The following is a 19,254-nucleotide window of genomic DNA, read 5'->3' as shown; positions in this document are numbered from 1 at the left end:
ATCCATTGAATAAAATCTTTAAATTGAAATGAATGCCTTTTTTTAAAAAAAATTAATTAATATTATAAAAATTATTATTGGGGCATTTTATGAAAGAAATTGGATGACAGTTAACATACATTACTAGATATGCGCAAGGCTGCTTCTTTACCTTCTACAATAATACCCATCCTCCAGAGTCCCGACCAGAGCAGACTGCCGACACACGCAGACACGCGCCAACTACTGCCGACTACTGCCAACTCACGCAGACTACTGTCAACTACTAACAACTAACTACATATTGCTCTCTGGTCAGAGACTCTCCTAAGTCTTGCCTGTTGCAGGCAGCGCATACATTACCTCTTACATAACCCTCCACTGGGGGGGGGCAAAAATTTGTCAGCGATGGTGAGTCAATTGGACTTGCCATGAGCAACAAATTTTTCTTAATTAACTAAGTTTACAATCACAGAATATATACATATATATAAGTGCAGAACATGAAATAAAAAATATAGTGCACATGCACTGAGTACAGAACATATCAAGCAAACGGATGTTACAGTAATTTCTGGTAATTAGATCAGAAGGTAAAGGACATTAAGTCTTATACCAGTCATCATTGATAATTACTAGTCTGTCAACTGATTTGATTAATTAGAGGCACTCATCGCCCAGTTACTGAACATTTCTGTACCATGTATGAAGTATTACAGAACAATGTTCATAAGTTATCTATTTACAGAGAACATTGGTACTCATTGACCAGTTACAAACCATCAGAAGTCATCATTCAAAACAGGAGCTAATGAGTGTAGCATCAAGCTACTAGTATTCATATACATAGCATAAAAGTGACATAATACCAATTTAAAATATAAGAAACAGTGGCATTCGTTGGCCAGCAAGTATTGAGTATTACAAAACATTTTTCAGCATTCAAGTGACATATGACATATTTAAAAATAATTATTGGCACTCAGTGGCCAATTACAAACCATCAGAAGTCATCTTTCAAAACAGGAGTTAAAGAGTGTAGCATCAAGCTACTAGTATTCATATATATAGCATAAAAGTGACATAATACCAATTTAAAATATAAGAAACAGTGGCATTCGTTGGCCAGCAAGTATTGAGTATTACAAAACAGTTTTCATCATTCAAGTGACATATGACATATTTAAAAATAATTATTGGCACTCAGTGGCCAGTTACAAACCATCAGAAGTCATCATTCAAAACAGGAGTCAAAGAGTGTAGCATCAAGCTACTGGTATTCATATATATAGCATGTAAGTGACATAATATAAATTTAAAATATAAAAAACTGTGGCATTCATTGGCCAGCAAGTATTGAATATTACAAAACATTTTTCATCATTCAAGTGACAGATGACATATTTAAACATGTAACACTCTGTAAATATTACTCAAAGTCTGTGATTAGAAAACATCATTCAGTATTACTCATAACTCTTTTAAACTAGTAGCAATATTTGGGACTGGTAATACATTTTTTTTGTGCTAGCAATGCATTGCGTTGGGATCGATAATTAATTGCTGGGGCATAACAATATTTGCATTTGACTTATTGCTGCAAATGAAGATGGGTAACGTCATTCGTCATGAGTCAGCTGTAGCAAGGTTATGAAACAAATAGAGTATATGTGATCACATTCATGAATGACACAGGTTTAATGACCAACTGCTTATAGCACATTAATTTCATGAATAATTTCTCCTGCAAAAAATACAAAATGGATTATTAAACTGAAAGAAGAAACGCATATTATGCTGAAAAGTAGTGAACTTCGAATTAACAGGTAATGAAATGTGTATTAAATATATATATTCTCTAGCTGTCCTTTCCAAAACCTTCAGTCATCATACCATGCGACATAAGACATACTGTCAAAACGAACTGCAACAAACACCTAAATAACTACATAGCATTTCTTAACTAACAGTAAATATATAAACTTCATCATTATTTTCATCTACAAAAAAAAAACTTCATTATCCATATCATCATAACTCCATTATTATCATCACCTGTAAAGAAAAACTTCATTATCCATATTAGCATATTCTGCATCACTATTCATCTGCAAAAAAAATCACTTCATTATACAACTATTCATAGTATAGAGTTCCTTATTTCTAGCATATTTCATCACTAAAACTAAGATGTGTAGTTCTGTCTGACAGCCTGCATCAATCGCCTCGTATTCTGAAAGAAAAAATTAGTTAAGACTGCTATCATACGATGTGTATAGTATATTCTTGTTAATGCTTGTTAATTATGATCCATTCACTCTTTGTGACGAGGTATTGCATCTTCTTTCGTTCATTCCGAAGGTGAAATTCCCATTTCTGTTTAATTTATTTCTCTTACACGTTATTTCTTTCTGAAAATGATGAGCAATTAATATCTTGCATTTAAATCATATACCCATTAAATAAAAGCTGGTTTCTAGTGATATAATTAAGCATACAGCATAGCATGACACAAAACGTAATATGTCAAAAAACATAGAAAGTGTTCAGGTGCAAAAATGTACACAGAGTATCACAATGTAGCAGCAAAATGTAAAATAGTCACGATGTTGAGATATCATAAGGCAAAATATCAAAGTCAACTAATGTTTGTTATATCTTAAATATTTCATAGTGCATACAAACAAAACAGTAAAACAATCATACATACATGAAAAATGGAAAATGTGCACGGTCTGATGTGTAACAACAAGAAATGCCTCTCTCTGTTCAGCTTGTATGTTGTGTAGTTGATAGAGGCGAGAGTTGAAGACTTTAATGGAGAAAAAATTTGATAAAATTAATATGTCACTAGATAGAATCGCATAATTGGTCATAAAATGTGGAAGTTCATCTGGAAAAATGTGCACGGTCTGATGTGTAACGACAAGAAAAGCGACCTGCTAACCTTACCTTGCCGGGCACTTGCCAAGAAAAAACATGATAATCATCAGTAAGTAGTTACATAAATATAATTGCATAAGTGGTCATAAAAAGTGTAAGTTCATCTGGAAAAATGTGCACGGTCTGATGTGTAACGACAAGAAAAGCGACCTGCTAACCTTACCTTGCCGGGCACTTGCCAAGAAAAAATTTGATAATCATAAGTAAGTGTTCATGTGAATATAATTGCATAAGTGGTCATAAAAAAATCAGGAAATGGTATTACAGTATGATAAATCATAAAGTATGTTCATTCAATAAAGGGTTTGATGTTGGAGATATGGTGATTCCCTTTGGTTTTTCTGTTTCTCAAAGTTTCGACGTGTACTACATTGGGGTGAGGAATGCTGCGAATTCGATATGGACCTGCATATAGAAGCTCAAATTTACTACATCTACTTTTTCCTCTATTAGATAAATAATGTGTGCGTACCAATATCTTCTGTCCAATGCGAAAGTCACGGCGTGTACAAACCTGTTTTTGCTGTCTTCTCCGGCGTTCTGCGGCACGTTTGATGTTGTTCAGCGCAATGTCAATTATTTCATGGTGTCGTAGTCGACGAGATGTAGGAAAGGTTACTAATTCTTTAATTTTGTTAGGTGGTTCAACATTTTTCAGTATAACAGTCGGAGATAGCATAGTAGATTCATTTGGTATGGAATTAATTACATCCTGGAATGAGAGTATGTGTGTGTCCCAATCAATATGTTTTTATGGCAGTATATTCTACACAGTTTACCAATTTCTTTCATTAATCGTTCACAAGGGTTCGAAGAAGCATGGTACCTGGATATATAGATCGGGGAAATGTTTCTAGCTCGTAACATACGTGTCCATATAGCAGATCGAAACTGTGATCCATTGTCGGAAATTACTTTCAATACATACCCTACATGAAATAGAAAATGTTTTACAAATGCTTTCGAAACAGTTTTAGCAGTAGCTTTGCGTAACGGAGTGAAGGTAACAAATTTTGAAGTGAGTTCAACAGCGACAAAGATGTAGCAAAAACCTCTATTAGTTCTGGGAATCGGACCAAAAATGTCTACAGCGGCCATGTGTCTCAATTTAACAGGTACAATGGGATGTAATGTATGAATATGGGAAGTCGTATCTGACTTAGCTTTCTGGCAGATTTTACATGACGCTAAAACTCGTCGAATACGTTTCTCCATGTTGGTAAAATAATAGTTCTGTCTCAGTATAAGAAAACATTTTCTGGCTCCGTAATGTGCGTAACTTAAATGAGTATACCAGATTAATTTGTTAACAAGCTCGTCAGGAATGCATAATAACCAATTGTTGCTGTCAGGGTGAGAGCGGCGAAACAGAATGTTATTGCGTACAGCGTAATGGTTTCTAATGGTAACATTATTCCTATCTTGCCAAAGGTGTTTAATTTCTTTCCACACGTTGTCTTTACTCTGCTCTTGTGCTATGTCTTGTAATGACGACGAAATGAAATTTTCAAATGCAACTTGTTGAATGTACATGACGCTGAAATTTGCTTTGCAGAAGTTGGTTGCGATGTCTTGCTGATTGTTGCTGAGAGAACGGGATAGTGCGTCTGCTACAATATTTTGTGTACCGGGAATGTGAACAATTGTAAAATTAAATTCTTGTAAATGAAGTTTCCATCTACTTAATCTGTCGTGTGTAAATTTAGCGGAAAGTAAAAACTGTATCGCTCTATGGTCTGTGTAAACGGTCGTATGTCTTCCATAAAGAAAATGCCGAAATCTCGTAAATGCCCATACAACACATAATGTTTCAAGTTCTGTAACAGAATAATTGCGTTCAGCAGGTGACAGAATGCGACTCGCAAAGGCGATGTTTTTAATTACTGTAGTGCCATCTTCTTCAATTTCCTGGAAAATGTGTACGCCTAAAGCGGTGTTAGAACTGTCGGTGGCAATGGAAAAATTTCTAGTGGGATCTGGATGTGATAAAAGTGGTGCATTCAACAAAGCTTGTTTTAGATTGACTAAATCAGACTATTGGTTTTTCATGTAAAAGTATGTCTCAGATGTCGTCAAAAGTAATAACATTTTCGTGAAGAAGATTCTGCGTGTCAAAAGTATTGCTTGCGTTACTGTAAGATGCAACCTGTACTGTATCTAGTCAAATTCTATCTAACGTGCTATTATTTTCGGGAGGATGCTGTGGCATTTCCACTATTTGTACTGTTCTGTTATTTCTTCCTGACGTATTACGTTCGGGATGATATCTACTGTCTTGTTCATTCATGATAATTTGTTGTTGCGGATGATTTTGTTGTTGGTAAAGATCGGCTGTTATTAAACGTACGCTGAAAATTGTGCTCATTATTTTTACGTCTGTCATGATAGTCATTACTATATGGCGCGTTGCGATAGGAATTGAAGTGGTGTGTTTTCTGTACGTACTGATTCCCTTGTTGCTGTGTGTTACTATTTGCTGGAGCTGCCGCTATACGTGTAGGCGGCGATACATTAAAGTTTGGTTGACCTTGCAGACTGCATTGTTGGTTAGGTATGCTAACCGGCTGGTTTTGCTGCTGCTGTTGAGAAAAACCTCTATTGTTACCAAAATGCGGTTTTTGATAATTTTGACGATTGCTGAAAATGTTGTACATACTGATGATTACAATTTTATCTGTTATTAAAATTACGGTGTTATTTCTTTTCATTCCTGGAGTGTCTAATGAAAATTGTCACTTTCGGTAAAACTTGTCATATCGGGTTTTCTTTACACGTTTCTTAATTCTAGATAGATCGATAGTTGAAGAGCTGTTCTGATAGATATAAAGGATAGTAGAAGATAAGGCAGCAGTGCAGAAAATTAAAGATGAAATAGCACTACTACGGCTCGGGGCCCTGTGCACGCTACGGCACATATTCATTGAAGCGTAATGAATCCCCTGAGGTCAATTACGCGCTACAAATAAATTTTAGTTTCTGCATTACAGGCAATGGCGGTAAAAATTCAAAGGTAAATTGTTGTATCCAAGCCAATGGGTGAATCTGTGTTCTGTCATTTTTTAAATACTTTAAATTTTCTCACGGATAGAAAATGTTTATAATCAAAATTATCGTCTCTGTACGTCTGAACAGGTTCAGGATTTTATGAGAATCTATTTGTCTGTGATTGTTCGGAATCTAAGTCGCGTAGTCTCTGTAAATTACCTAAATTAATCTGGCTCTGTAAGTGTGACAAATGTTCGGAATGTGCCGTATGCTGTGACGTGTTATTGACTGAAACATTTTTCATCTCTGTCACTTCTTGCTGTAAAGTTGACAATTTTCTACGTAATGTATTATTGGACGAATCTATCTCACTGATCGTCTGCTGTAAATTTTGGAATTCAGGTGTTTGATTAAACGAAATCAGTGAAGTATCGTCTGATTTGCTGTCATTATTACTTTCAATAACGTCAATACGACTGGCCAATTGATCATATTTTTCAGTCAGTATTTTTACCTGATCATCGTTTTTAATGTCACAAGCATTAATTTGTTTTTGTATTTTACGTGTGGTTTCGTTCAATTTTTTAATGTCTGCTTTGATGGCATCGGGATCCTGTATTAGTTCTAATTGATCGAGTCTGTCGGTCACTGTCTGAAAGTCTACTGTGTGTGTATCTGTATTTGATTTAAGATCGGAAATTTCATCACGCAATTCGGTGTTCAACTGTTTGATAGTATTAATTTCGTCTGATACTGCAGCAATATTGTTGTCTACGTATGGTTTCGCCTTCGTAAACAACTTACACTTATCTTCCTGTCTCTGTGCAGTAATTGTTTCCATGACTTGTCGTTTTACTTTATTTTGTTCCTGTATGAATTTACGGTAACGCGTTTCACTATTTTGTAAGTGGTGATTAAAACGTTCGTCAATTTGACTGTTCTGTTGGTCAAATTTCGCGTCTACTTTTGCATCCAGTGTGCGTGAAAGTTCTGCTGACATGAATTTAAAATCGTCGCGTAACTGTGTTGCGTTTTCAGAGCATTGTTTACCGACTGCACTAATTTCGTCTCTAAGTAATTTAATTGTAGCTGCATGTCTATTATTTAATTCTTGAGCAACAGATCTAATTTCTTCACTACTTTTCCTAGCACAAGCCTTAATTTCCTCACGTAATTGTTCCTTAGTATCATGACATTGCACAGCAACGGCTATAATCTGTTCACTAAGCTGTTTATTTTGTTCACTAAGTTGTTTGAAATTTTCATTAAGGTTGTCTTGTTTTTCATTAAGTTGTTTGAAATTGTTGTCTTGTTCTTTCTTTGACTGTTTGAAATTTTCACTCTGTTGTAGTAATACTGCCATAATTTGACCAAGCCAATATTACCTACTCTATTCTCTGTGCTGTTTGATGGCATACCTGCAATTGTCACGTTTTCTGTAACCATTTGGTCATTCTGTAATTCTTGAAAAGGTTTCCCAATCGGATGTGCACTGTTAGTCACTACCTCGGAATCAAATAAATCTGTCGTATTTTGAGTACACTGTTCATTTTCGTTAGAAAAATTCATCTGTTCACAATTCAAACTTTTGCAAATCGGGTGTGTCGAACTGGGCAGCGTTCATTGACAGAACATCCCGCGTCCTCAATTCTCGTTAAATTAACAGAAGACACAATTGAATTTCTTTGCTCATCATTAGCATTAAAATCATTGCTAGTGATCAGTACGCACTGATTGTCTGTAAATGGAGGACTATCATTAAGACACTGAGTGTCGCAAGTATTATCGGTCAAATTATTAGAGTCGGCTATTTCACTCATTACACATCGCGATGTACTGTTAACAGTTTTTCGCGGCATTTTCACAAATCAAAATTAAGCACAAATGAAACAAGGACAATGCAAAATGCAACAAACACGAATTACAACAAAGAGCAACAAATTGCCGATGATCTGTGAAAGAAAGAGTGACAAATTAGTAAATGCGTTGCGCCAGATGCAAACTATGTTTAAGTAAATAAGAGCAGATATATGACTACTTCTCAGAAGATTCACAAAGAAATACGATCCTGGCCGGATGTCGCCAAGTGTAACCTCCTCACAAAAATCTTAATAAAAATGAAAATGAACCATGAACCAAGTGTAACCTCCCCACGGAAAAATTAATTAAATGAATTTTAATTATTGTAACCTCTGAACACAATTGGTTCCCATTTATAGTCTCCATGCAGAAATGCATTCACATTTAATGTAACCACAAAATTCAATCTAAACCCGGAAATAATAAAAAAAAAATCAGTAACCTGGTAAATTTTATGACGACAGCAACGCTGCGCCACGGCCCTGTACTCTGAATAAAAAAGCAAAAATTCTTACCTCAATAAAAACTGCGAATATATCTGCTCTTACCTAAAAAATTTTCGGCTCAGCTCCGTGCAATACTGCCCTATGCTTTGTGATTCATGAAAGGAAAGATAATCCATTGAATAAAATTTTTAAATTGAAATGAATGCCTTTTTTAAAAAAAAAAATTACTTTATATTATAAAAATTATTATTGGGACATTTTTTGAAAGAAATTGGATGACAGTTAACATACATTACTAGATATGCGCAAGGATGCTTCATTACCTTGTACAATAATACCCATCCTCCAGAGTCCCGACCAGAGCAGACTGTCGACACGCGCAGACACGCGCCAACTACTGCCGACTACTGCCAACTCACGCAGACTACTGTCGACTACTAACAACTGACTACATACTGCTCTCTGGTCAGAGACTCTCCTAAGTCTTGCCTGTTGCAGGCAGCGCATACATCGCATACCTGTTACAGTGCCCGTTCTATGGAGCGCTCCAAAATTAGTCTAGTACGATATTTGTTTTACCTACGTGTGTTAACAGGTACAGTAAAACGCGAGGAATGACTAATGCTCCAGCAGCGACTAGTAGCACTGGGTGTCGATAAAACAAATATCCCGCTAGAGAAATCTGGGAACGCTCTGTCGAATAGGCATAGGCACGTAAAATTCAACTATCAAAATCATGTTCACCCTCTTTCTCAAGTTCTTTTGACCACTTATAACGTTCGTAATCTGTTTTCACCTAGACGAATAATGGTTGGTGGGTTGTTTTGAGGAAAGAGACCAAACAGCGAGGTCACCGGTCTCATTGGATTAGGAAAGGATGGGGAAGGAAGTCGGCCATGCCCTTTCAAAGGAACCATCCCAGCATTTGCCTGGAGCGATTTAGGGAAACCACGGAAAACCTAAATCAGGATGGCCGGACGCGGGATTGAACCGTCGTCCTTCCGAATGCGAGTCCAGTGTGCTACCACTGCGCCACCTCGCTCGGTGACGAATAATGACCAAGAGCTTATGAAACAAACAGCAAACCAATTTTGCAATCGCCATACAGGCACCAACTTCATTTTTTTTAGTGTAGTTATGCTCTCTTTACGGTCAGAATGTTGTTATTGTGGTCTTCAATCCTGAGACTGGTTTGATGCAGCTATCCATGCTACTCTATCCTGTGCAAGTTTCTTCATCTCCCAGTACCTACTGCAGCCTACGTCCTTCTGAATCTGCTCAGTGTATTCATCTCTTGGCCTCCCTCTACGATTTTTGTCCTCCACGCTGCCCTCCAGTACCAAATTGGTGATCCCTTGATGCCTCAGAACATGTCCTACCAACCGATCCCTTCTTCTAACGGTCAGAATAGCAGATCCCTATGATGCAGATCTAGCAAGGAAACACCGAGTAAAAACACACTGGATATAGGAATTTTTGTGCTGTTGTGGCCGTTGACTGGCTGGCCACCAGGAAGTTTGGTCACTTTCCAACTACATTTGCACCGCCAAGGCAACAGATAGTGATGTTCACGCTGATTTCAACGGAAACCTGCTGTCAAAAGGTCAATGAGAGATTATTTTAACGAATTTGAAAGCAATGTTTTATCTGCAGATTCTAAAAATAACCCCAAAAAATTTTCGTCGTACGTAAAATCTATGAACTCTACAAATAATTCAATACCTTCACTTGCTGACAGAACGAGTAATGTAACGGATGATGATAAACAGAAGGCCTAAATTCTAAACTAGCTTTCAAAAACTCGTTAACGGCAGAGGACTGCAACGCCATCCCCCCCCCCCCCCCCCGCCCTTTCAATTATCGAACAACGCAAGGATGGCTGACATAGTGTTTAATGTACCTTGTATTGTAAAACAGTTAAGACCCTTATACGCCAGGAAGGCATCTGGCCCAGACGGTATCCCCGTAAGATTATATGTTGACTATGCTACAAATATAGCACCATTCTTATCCATCATCTATCAGAGATCATTGGAACAATGGAACAACGGAAAGCTCTACCGGACTGAATGAAGGCCCAGGTCATAGCAATCTATAAAATGGCCAGAAAATCGAAGGCACATAATTACCGGTCAATTTCACTGACATCGATTTGTTGTAGAATCGTGGAACATATTTTGTGTTCAGACATAATGACCTTTCTAGACTCTGAGAAGCTCATCTGCAGAAACCAGCACGGTTTTAGGAAACAGCGGTCATGCGAGACACAGCTGGCCCTCTTTGTGCGTGATGTACAACAGGCTCTAGATACCGCCTCCCAGGTTGATGCCATATTCCTCGACTTTGGAAAGGCGTTCGTCTCAGTTCCGCACTGTCGCTTACTCCAAAAAGTGCGAGCTTACGTTCTATCCGATGACATATGCGGTTTGATAGAAAGTCTTCTAACAGATAGGAAGCAGTATGTCGTCCTGAACGGGGTGACTTCAACAGAAGCAAGCGTAACTTCAGGTGTGCCCCAGGGCAGCGTAATAGGTCCTCTGCTTTTTACAATTTACATAAACGATCTGGTTGATGGTGTTGACAGCGGCATTAGACTGTTTACCGATGTTGCTATAGTCTACAGGAAAATAGTATCACACGAAAGTTGTGAACAAATCAGTGAGGATCTGCAGAAAATAAATGCGTGGTGTAATGACTGGCAGTGTAACCTACTGCCTAAAACAAGGCGAAAATCCCCACTAATTCATGCGTACAAAATAAATGCCCAGTCTTTGGAAGCGGTAACATCCGTCAAGTATATGGGTGTGACTATTCGAAATGATCTCAAATGGAATGATCAGACTACACAAGGAACGGGCAAGGTGAACTCTAGATTGCGGTTTATTGGTAGAATCCTGAAGCGATACGTTCCTTCAACAAAGGAAATTTCTTACAATACGTTAGTTCGTCCAGTCTTAGAGTACTGTTCGTCTGTATGGGACCCTTACCAGTTGTGTCTGATTTAAGAGTTTGAGAAGGTCCCAAGAAAAGCGGCAAGATTCGTGACTGGTACATTTATCCACCGCGAGAGCGTAACAAATCTCATAGAAAGTTTGAAGTGGGACACACTTGCAGACAGACGACGCGCCAAACGGAAGCGGCTGCTCACTAAATTCCGAAATCCGATCTACGCCGAGGATGTAGAGTATATATTATTACCACCAACTTTCGAATCGCGCAACGATCACCATTCAAAGATAAGGGAAATTAGAGCTAGTACTGAGTCTTCAGACAGTCGTTTTTCACTCGTGCGATTCGCGAGTGGAACACAGTGGGGGGGTGGGGGGGGGGGGACATGACTTTGGCGTGAATTGTGCCCTCCGTCACTTACGGCTTGGTGGCTAGCGAAGTATATATATAGATGCCGATGTAGGTGTAGAAACCTTTGTCGTAGAGACAGCAGGATGTCAGTTCTGTTACCCTGCGGAGAATTTGACTGTCTATTTAAATCAGATTTATTATGAGGAATAAAGCAATTCATTTACGGTGTGTCTAAATAGTTGAATTGTTAGTGATGCACAGACCATTTTCAGAAGTACAGTACCATTTACTAATGAAGAGTTGGTCGACATACGCTTATGGCGGATGTCACCAAAATGCTTCAAGAGCAGCAGAGCCGTATACAGAACGGTTTCTCCAGGGTGTTTCAGAAAAGACCGGTATATTTGAAACGGCAATAAAAACTAAACGAGCAGCGATAGAAATACACCGTTTGTTGCAATATGCTTGGGACAACAGTACATTTTCAGGCGGACAAACTTTCGAAATTACAGTAGTTACAATTTTCAACAACAGATGGCGCTGCGGTCTGGGAAACTCTATAGTACGATATTTTCCACATATCCACCATGCATAGCAATAATATGGCGTAGTCTCTGAATGAAATTACCCGAAACCTTTGACAACGTGTCTGGCGGAATGGCTTCACATGCAGATGAGATGTACTGCTTCAGCTGTTCAATTGTTTCTGGATTCTGGCGGTACACCTGGTCTTTCAAGTGTCCCCACAGAAAGAAGTCACAGGGGTTCATGTCTGGCGAATAGGGAGGCCAATCCACGCCGCCTCCTGTATGTTTCGGATAGCCCAAAGCAATCACACGATCATCGAAATATTCATTCAGAAAATTAAAGACGTCGGCCGTGCGATGTGGCCGGGCACCATCTTGCATAAACCACGTGTTCGCAGTGTCGTCTAAGGCAGTTTGTACCGCCACAAATTCACGAAGAATGTCCAGATAGCGTGATGCAGTAATCGTTTCGGATCTGAAAAATGGGCCAATGATTCCTTTGGAAGAAATGGCGGCCCAGACCAGTACTTTTTGAGGATGCAGGGACGATGGGACTGCAACATGGGGCTTTCCGGTTCCCCATATGCGCCAGTTCTGTTTATTGACGAAGCCGTCCAGGTAAAAATAAGCTTCGTCAGTAAACCAAATGCTGCCCACATGCATATCGCCGTCATCAATCCTGTGCACTATATCGTTAGCGAATGTCTCTCGTGCAGCAATGGTAGCGGCGCTGAGGGATTGCCACGTTTGAATTTTGTATGGATAGAGGTGTAAACTCTGGCGCACGAGACGATACGTGGACGTTGGCGTCATTTGGACCGCAGCTGCAACATGGCGAACGGAAACCCGAGGCCGCTGTCGGATCACCTGCTGCACTAGCTGCGCGTTGCCCTCTGTGGTTGCCGTACGCGGTCGCCCTACCCTTCCAGCACGTTCATCCGTCACGTTCCCAGTCCGTTGAAATTTTTCAAACAGATCCTTTATTGTATCGCTTTTCGGTCCTCTGGTTACGTTAAACCTCCGTTGAAAACTTCGTCTTGTTGCAACAACACTGTGTTCTAGGCGGTGGAATTCCAACACCAGAAAAATCCTCTGTTCTAAGGAGTAAACCATGTTGTCCACAGCACACTTGCACGTTGTGAACAGCACACGCTTACAGCAGAAAGACGACGTACAGAATGGCGCACCCACAGACTGCGTTGTCTTCTATATCGTTCACATCACTTGCAGCGCCATCTGTTGTTGAAAATTGTAACTACTGTAATTTCGAAAGTTTGTCCGCCTGAAAATGTACTGTTGTCCCAAGCATATTGCAACAAACGGTGTATTTCTATCGCTGCTCGTTTAGTTTTTATTGCCATTTCAAATATACCGGTCATTTTTGAAACACCCTGTAGGTACACACTGACAACTCGTCCCGCCTAAGTCAATACCATCAAAAGACTTCGTGAAACTGAAAGTTTTTGCCCCAAAAAAACGTATAGCAAGGAAGACTGCTACCAATGAAGCAGCAGAAACATCGATCCTTGCAACTACAGCTATTAATCGGCAGGTAAGTTCTCATCAAACATAAAGAGAAATTGACATCAACCGAAAACTACATAATCACCATTCTTCCATTTTCCATATTTTTCTATACCAAGAGCTACATGGCAGTGATTTTCAATTATTTGAATACTGTTGTATACTACAGCGAGACAGTAGTTTTACGGAGAAAGCATTTTTTTACTAATTGGGCCACCTTCACAAATCATGAAAATGCAAATTAAAAACAAAAATTCACTACTGGCCAACGGAAAAACCACGTTTCCTTCATCACGTGATCAACCATTGGCAGTGGAGTGTGAATCTGTGGTGTGACATAAGTGGATAGCATTTGGTCGTTGATGATATGTTGAACAAGGTAAAACGCACACCTTTTTATGAATACTTTACCCTTCTTATTAGAGAATGTGCCCATAACAACGGCTCAAATATGGTTCCAGCATGAATGTCCTGACCATAATTTTTGAATAGCAAGAGCAGTATTAAATCTCTTATTTCTAAACCGTTGTGTGACAAGAGGCAGCCCTATCCAGCACGATCGCCTGATATGTTGACGTTAGACTTATTCCTCTGGGATCAGATAAAGCACGTTGTCAACATGGAGGGTCTCACGGCTGCTGCGTTAGAGAGCGAATTACCGCTGTGTGTTAAGCAATTACTCCGAATACAGGGTTGTAGCCTCTCCCCGATGTTATTCAATCTGTATATTGAGCAAGCAGTAAAGGAAACAAAAGAAAAATTCGGAGTAGGTATTAAAATCCATGGAGGAGAAATAAAAACTTTGAGGTTCGCCGATGACATTGTAATTCTGTCAGAGACAGCAAAGGACTTGGAAGAGCAGTTGAACGGAATGGACAGTGTCTTGAAAGGAGGATATAAGATGAACATCAACAAAAGCAAAACGAGGATAATGGAATGTAGTCGAATTAAGTTGGGTGATGTTGAGGGTATTAGATTAGGAAATGAGACACTTAAAGTAGTAAAGGAGTTTTGCTATTTGGGGAGCAAAATAACTGATGATGGTCGAAGTAGAGAGGATATAAAATGTAGACTGGCAATGGCAAGGAAAGCGTTTCTCAAGAAGAGAAATTTGTTAACATCGAGTATAGATTTAAGTGTCAGGAAGTCATTTATGAAAGTATTTGTATGGAGTGTAGCCATGTATGGAAGCGAAACATGGACGATAAATAGTTTGGACAAGAAGAGAATAGAAGCTTTCGAAATGTGGTGCTACAGAAGAATGCTGAAGATTAGATGGGTAGATCACGTAACTAATGAGGAAGTATTTAATAGGATTGGGGAGAAGAGAAGTTTGTGGCACAACTTGACCAGAAGAAGGGATCGGTTGGTAGGACATGTTCTGAGGCATCAAGGGATCACCAATTTAGTATTGGAGGGCAGCGTGGAGGGTAAAAATCGTAGGGGGAGACCAAGAGATGAATACACTAAGCAGATTCAGAAGGATGTAGGATGCAGTAGGTACTGGGAGATGAAGAAGCTTGCACAGGATAGAGTAGCATGGAGAGCTGCATCAAACCAGTCTCAGGACTGAAGACCACAACAACAACAACAACACATTGTATTAGTCATGCAGCATGTACAAAGGCGCCGTGATGCGAGTGGATCTCTCTTTGAAAATTAGTAGGAAAATCACCAACAGGAATGTGACGGCATACAGTAATGTCTTCAAAGTTTTTTGTTCACAATCGTTTGTTTCGTGTTTTTCATTTACTACTTTAATGTACGATTTTCCACTGACACAGAATATAACAAACAGAAGAAAGAAGTTGATTTCAATTCGAAATGATAAATGAAGTCAGGGAAATACGATTATCTGCATGCCTTGTCGGTGGCTTCTAATCTTGTTCTCTTGCTACCTTCGCGAGATACACGACGGAGGAAGTAGAAATGCCGCATAGTGGTCCTGGAATACTGGTTCTCTAAATTTACACAACAGGTTACACGAGAACAACATCGCCCTTACTTCCAAAGAATCCTATTAAAGATAAGTGTCTTTGGAAGTGAGGGCGATATTGTTCTCGAGAAACCTGTTGTGTAAATTGGAACTGTTAGTGCAAAATACCTCGAGCCGATCACGTGCTTGTGACCGTACTTCACATTACGCATTTTGGTTACCAGCCGACAATGCGGTACAAACTCTAGGAAAGCGAAGTCTACCTGTTCACCTGCATCAACTATTTCCAGGATGTCGTGTGCGAATAAAGCAAGTTGTATTTCACAACTGAGGGATTTCCTTAACGTTCAACAGACAAACCTTAGATATGAAACTTACTGGCAGATTAAAAATGTGTGCCCGACCGAGACTCGAACTCGGGAACTTTGCCTTTCGCGGGCAAGTGCTCTACCAACTGAGCTACCGAAACACGACTCACGGCCGCTCCTCACAGCTTCACTTCCGCCAGTATCTCGTCTCCTACCTTCCAAACTTTACAGAAGCTCTCCTGCCGAACTTGCAGAACTAGCACTCCTGAAAGAAAGGATACTGCGGAGACATGGCTTAGCCACAGCCTGGGGGATGTTTCCAGAATGAGATTTTCGCTCTGCAGCGGAGTGTGCACTCCGCTGCAGAGTGAAAATCTCATTCTGGAAACCTTAGTTACATTTGCAATTCTGCATCAACATTCACATCTACATGGATACTCTGCATGATGTGTTGGCAGATGTGCCAATACCTTGTAGTTAGAGGAGGCCGAAATGCACGCTATACTCTCACGCAGACTGGCGTGAGGTCTGGAACAGGATACGTAATGAATGCTATAAAGAAAAGTACTTAGCTGCTGGAATACTTAACTTTAATCCATCATTTGTATACAGCACAGCATTCTTGATGATACAAGTGAGACTCTCTCTATAAATAATTAATGACGCCTTGCTAGGTCGTAGCCATGGACTTAGCTGAAGGCTATTCTAACTATCTCTCGGCTAATGAGAGAAAGGCTTCGTCAGTGTAGTCGCTAGCAAAGTCGTCGTACAACTGGGGCGAGTGCTAGTACGTCTCTCTAGACCTGCCGTGTGGTGGCGCTCAGTCTGCAATTACTGACAGTGGCGACACGCGGGTCCGACATGTACTAATGGACCGCGGCCGATTTAAAGCTACCACCTAGCAAGTGTGGTGTCTGGCGGTGACACCACACTGCAAATCACATTTAAGTGTCTGGCAGAGGGTTCATCGAACCACCTTCACAATTCTCTATTATCCCAACCTCGTATAGCGCGCGGAAAGAATGAACAGCTATATCTTTCCGTACGAGCTCTGATTTCCCTTATTTTATCGTGGTGATCGTTCCTCCCTATGTAGGTCGGTGTCAACAAAATATTTTCGCATTCGGAGGAGGAAGTTGGTGATTGGAATTTCGCGAGAAGATTCCGCCGCAACGAAAAACGCCTTTCTTTTAATGATTTCGAGCCCAAATCCTGTATCATTTCTGTGACACTCTCTCCCGTATTTCGCGATAATACAAAACGTGCTGCCTTTCTTTGAACTTTTCCCGGCTGGTCCCGGCGGAGGTTCGAGTCCTCCCTCGGGCATGGGTGTGTGTGTGTTTGTCCTTAGGATAATTTAGGTTAAGTAGTGTGTAAGCTTAGGGACTGATGACCTTAGCAGTTAAGTCCCATAAGATTTTCACACACATTTGAACATTTTTGAACTTTTTCGATGTACTCCGTCAGTCCTATCTGGTAAGGATCCCACACCGCGCAGCAGTATTCTAAAAGAGGACGGACAGGCGTAGTGTAGGCAGTCTCCTTAGTAGGTCTGTTACATTTTCTAAGTGTCCTGCCAATAAAACGCAGCCTTTGGTTAGCCTTCCCCACAACATATTCTATGTGTTCTTTCCAATTTAAGTTGTTCGTAATTGTGATACCTAGGTATTTAGTTGAATTTACGGCTTTTAGAGTAGACTGATTTATCGTGTAACCGAAGTTTAACGAGTTTTTTTCAGCACTCATGTGGACGACCTCACACTTTTCGTTATTTAGGGTCAACTGCTACTTTTCGCACCATTCAGATATTTTTTCTAAATCGTTTTTCAGTTTGTTTTGATCTTCTGATGACTTTATTAGTCGATAAACGACAGCGTCATCTGCAAACAACCGAAGCCGGCTGCTCACATTGTCTCCCAAATCGTTTATATAGATAAGGAACACCAAAGGGCCTATAAAACTACCTTGGGGAACGCCTAAAATCACTTCTGTTTTACTCGATGACTTTCCGCCAGTTACTACGAACTGTGACCTCTCTGACAGGAAATTGCAAATCCAGTCACGTAACTGAGACGGTATTCCACAAGCACGCAATTTCACTACGAGCCGCTTGTGTGGTACAGTGTCAAAAGCCTTCCGGTAATCCAGGAATACAGAACCGATCTGAAATCCCTTGTCAGTAGCACTCAGCAGTTCATGTGAATAAAGAGCTAGTTGTGTTTCACAGGAACGATGTTTTCTATACCCATATCGACTGTGTGTCAATAGACCGTTTCCTTCGTGGTAATTCATAATGTTCGAACACAATATATGTTCTAAAATCCTGCTGCACATTCGCTCTTTCACCCCTTTTGCAAACAGGATTGATTGTACTCTTAAAAAAGTCACTATCAGCAAGAGTCATTTAAGAAAAGAATTAGAAAAAAATGTTATACGAAAAGTAAGTTACGTCACTGCGTTCCGGTTTAATAAGATCGTAGCCGGTCTGATGACGTCAGAATTTAATTGGTATGTGTTGTGTTTAACGACGCCGACGACAAGCTCCTACTTACTCGTATTAAACGTGCCACTGGATTACTAAAACGACCTGGTGAACACCTGCATTGCTAGCAGCACGCAATTAAGTTATGATTAGACCTTTCTTGTGGTTATTCTAGACGCGTGCGTGGCCAGACTGGTTAACGATGCAAATGTGACGCGGTTCTTGGCAATGAAGTCCCAAGCCATAAATTTACAGCAGGCAATTTCTCCTGATTGCTCACTGGCGCTCGATTATATCCAGAGTCCGACTGTAATCCATTCCGCCGCAGCCGTCGCGAGAGCCATTTACGGTGAGCGCAACGTTCCCTCGAACCTGACCTTAATCGGCCTGCTGTTCTCTTCCCACCCACTGCCACGCCGCTGTAACAGAGGTTTCCTTTTGCAGAAAACCGCCAACGGCACGTAAACGTGGGAATGGCTTCTCTGAACGAGATAGGATTGATTTTCTTCCCCATATATCGTCAACCCGAGCTTGCGATCCATCTCTAATGACCTTGTCGTCGACAGCCCGTAACCCTAATGTTCTTGGAGCTCTCAGTATGCTTCACTCAATTGTTCGTTTATCAATCCTAAATACACTCCTGGAAATTGAAATAAGAACACCGTGAATTCATTGTCCCAGGAAGGGGAAACTTTATTGACACTTTCCTGGGGTCAGATACATCACATGATCACACTGTCAGAACCACAGGCACATAGACACAGGCAACAGAGCATGCACAATGTCGGCACTAGTACAGTGTATATCCACCTTTCGCAGCAATGCAGGCTGCTATTCTCCCATCGAGACGATCGTAGAGATGCTGGATGTAGTCCTGTGGAACGGCTTGCCATGCCATTTCCACCTGGCGCCTCAGTTGGACCAGCGTTCGTGCTGGACGTGCAGACCGCGTGAGACGACGCTT

The sequence above is a fragment of the Schistocerca cancellata genome, chromosome 3 (assembly GCF_023864275.1).
Source record: "Schistocerca cancellata isolate TAMUIC-IGC-003103 chromosome 3, iqSchCanc2.1, whole genome shotgun sequence".
Taxonomy (NCBI): Eukaryota; Metazoa; Arthropoda; class Insecta; order Orthoptera; family Acrididae; genus Schistocerca; species Schistocerca cancellata.
This window is presented reverse-complemented; position numbering follows the sequence as displayed.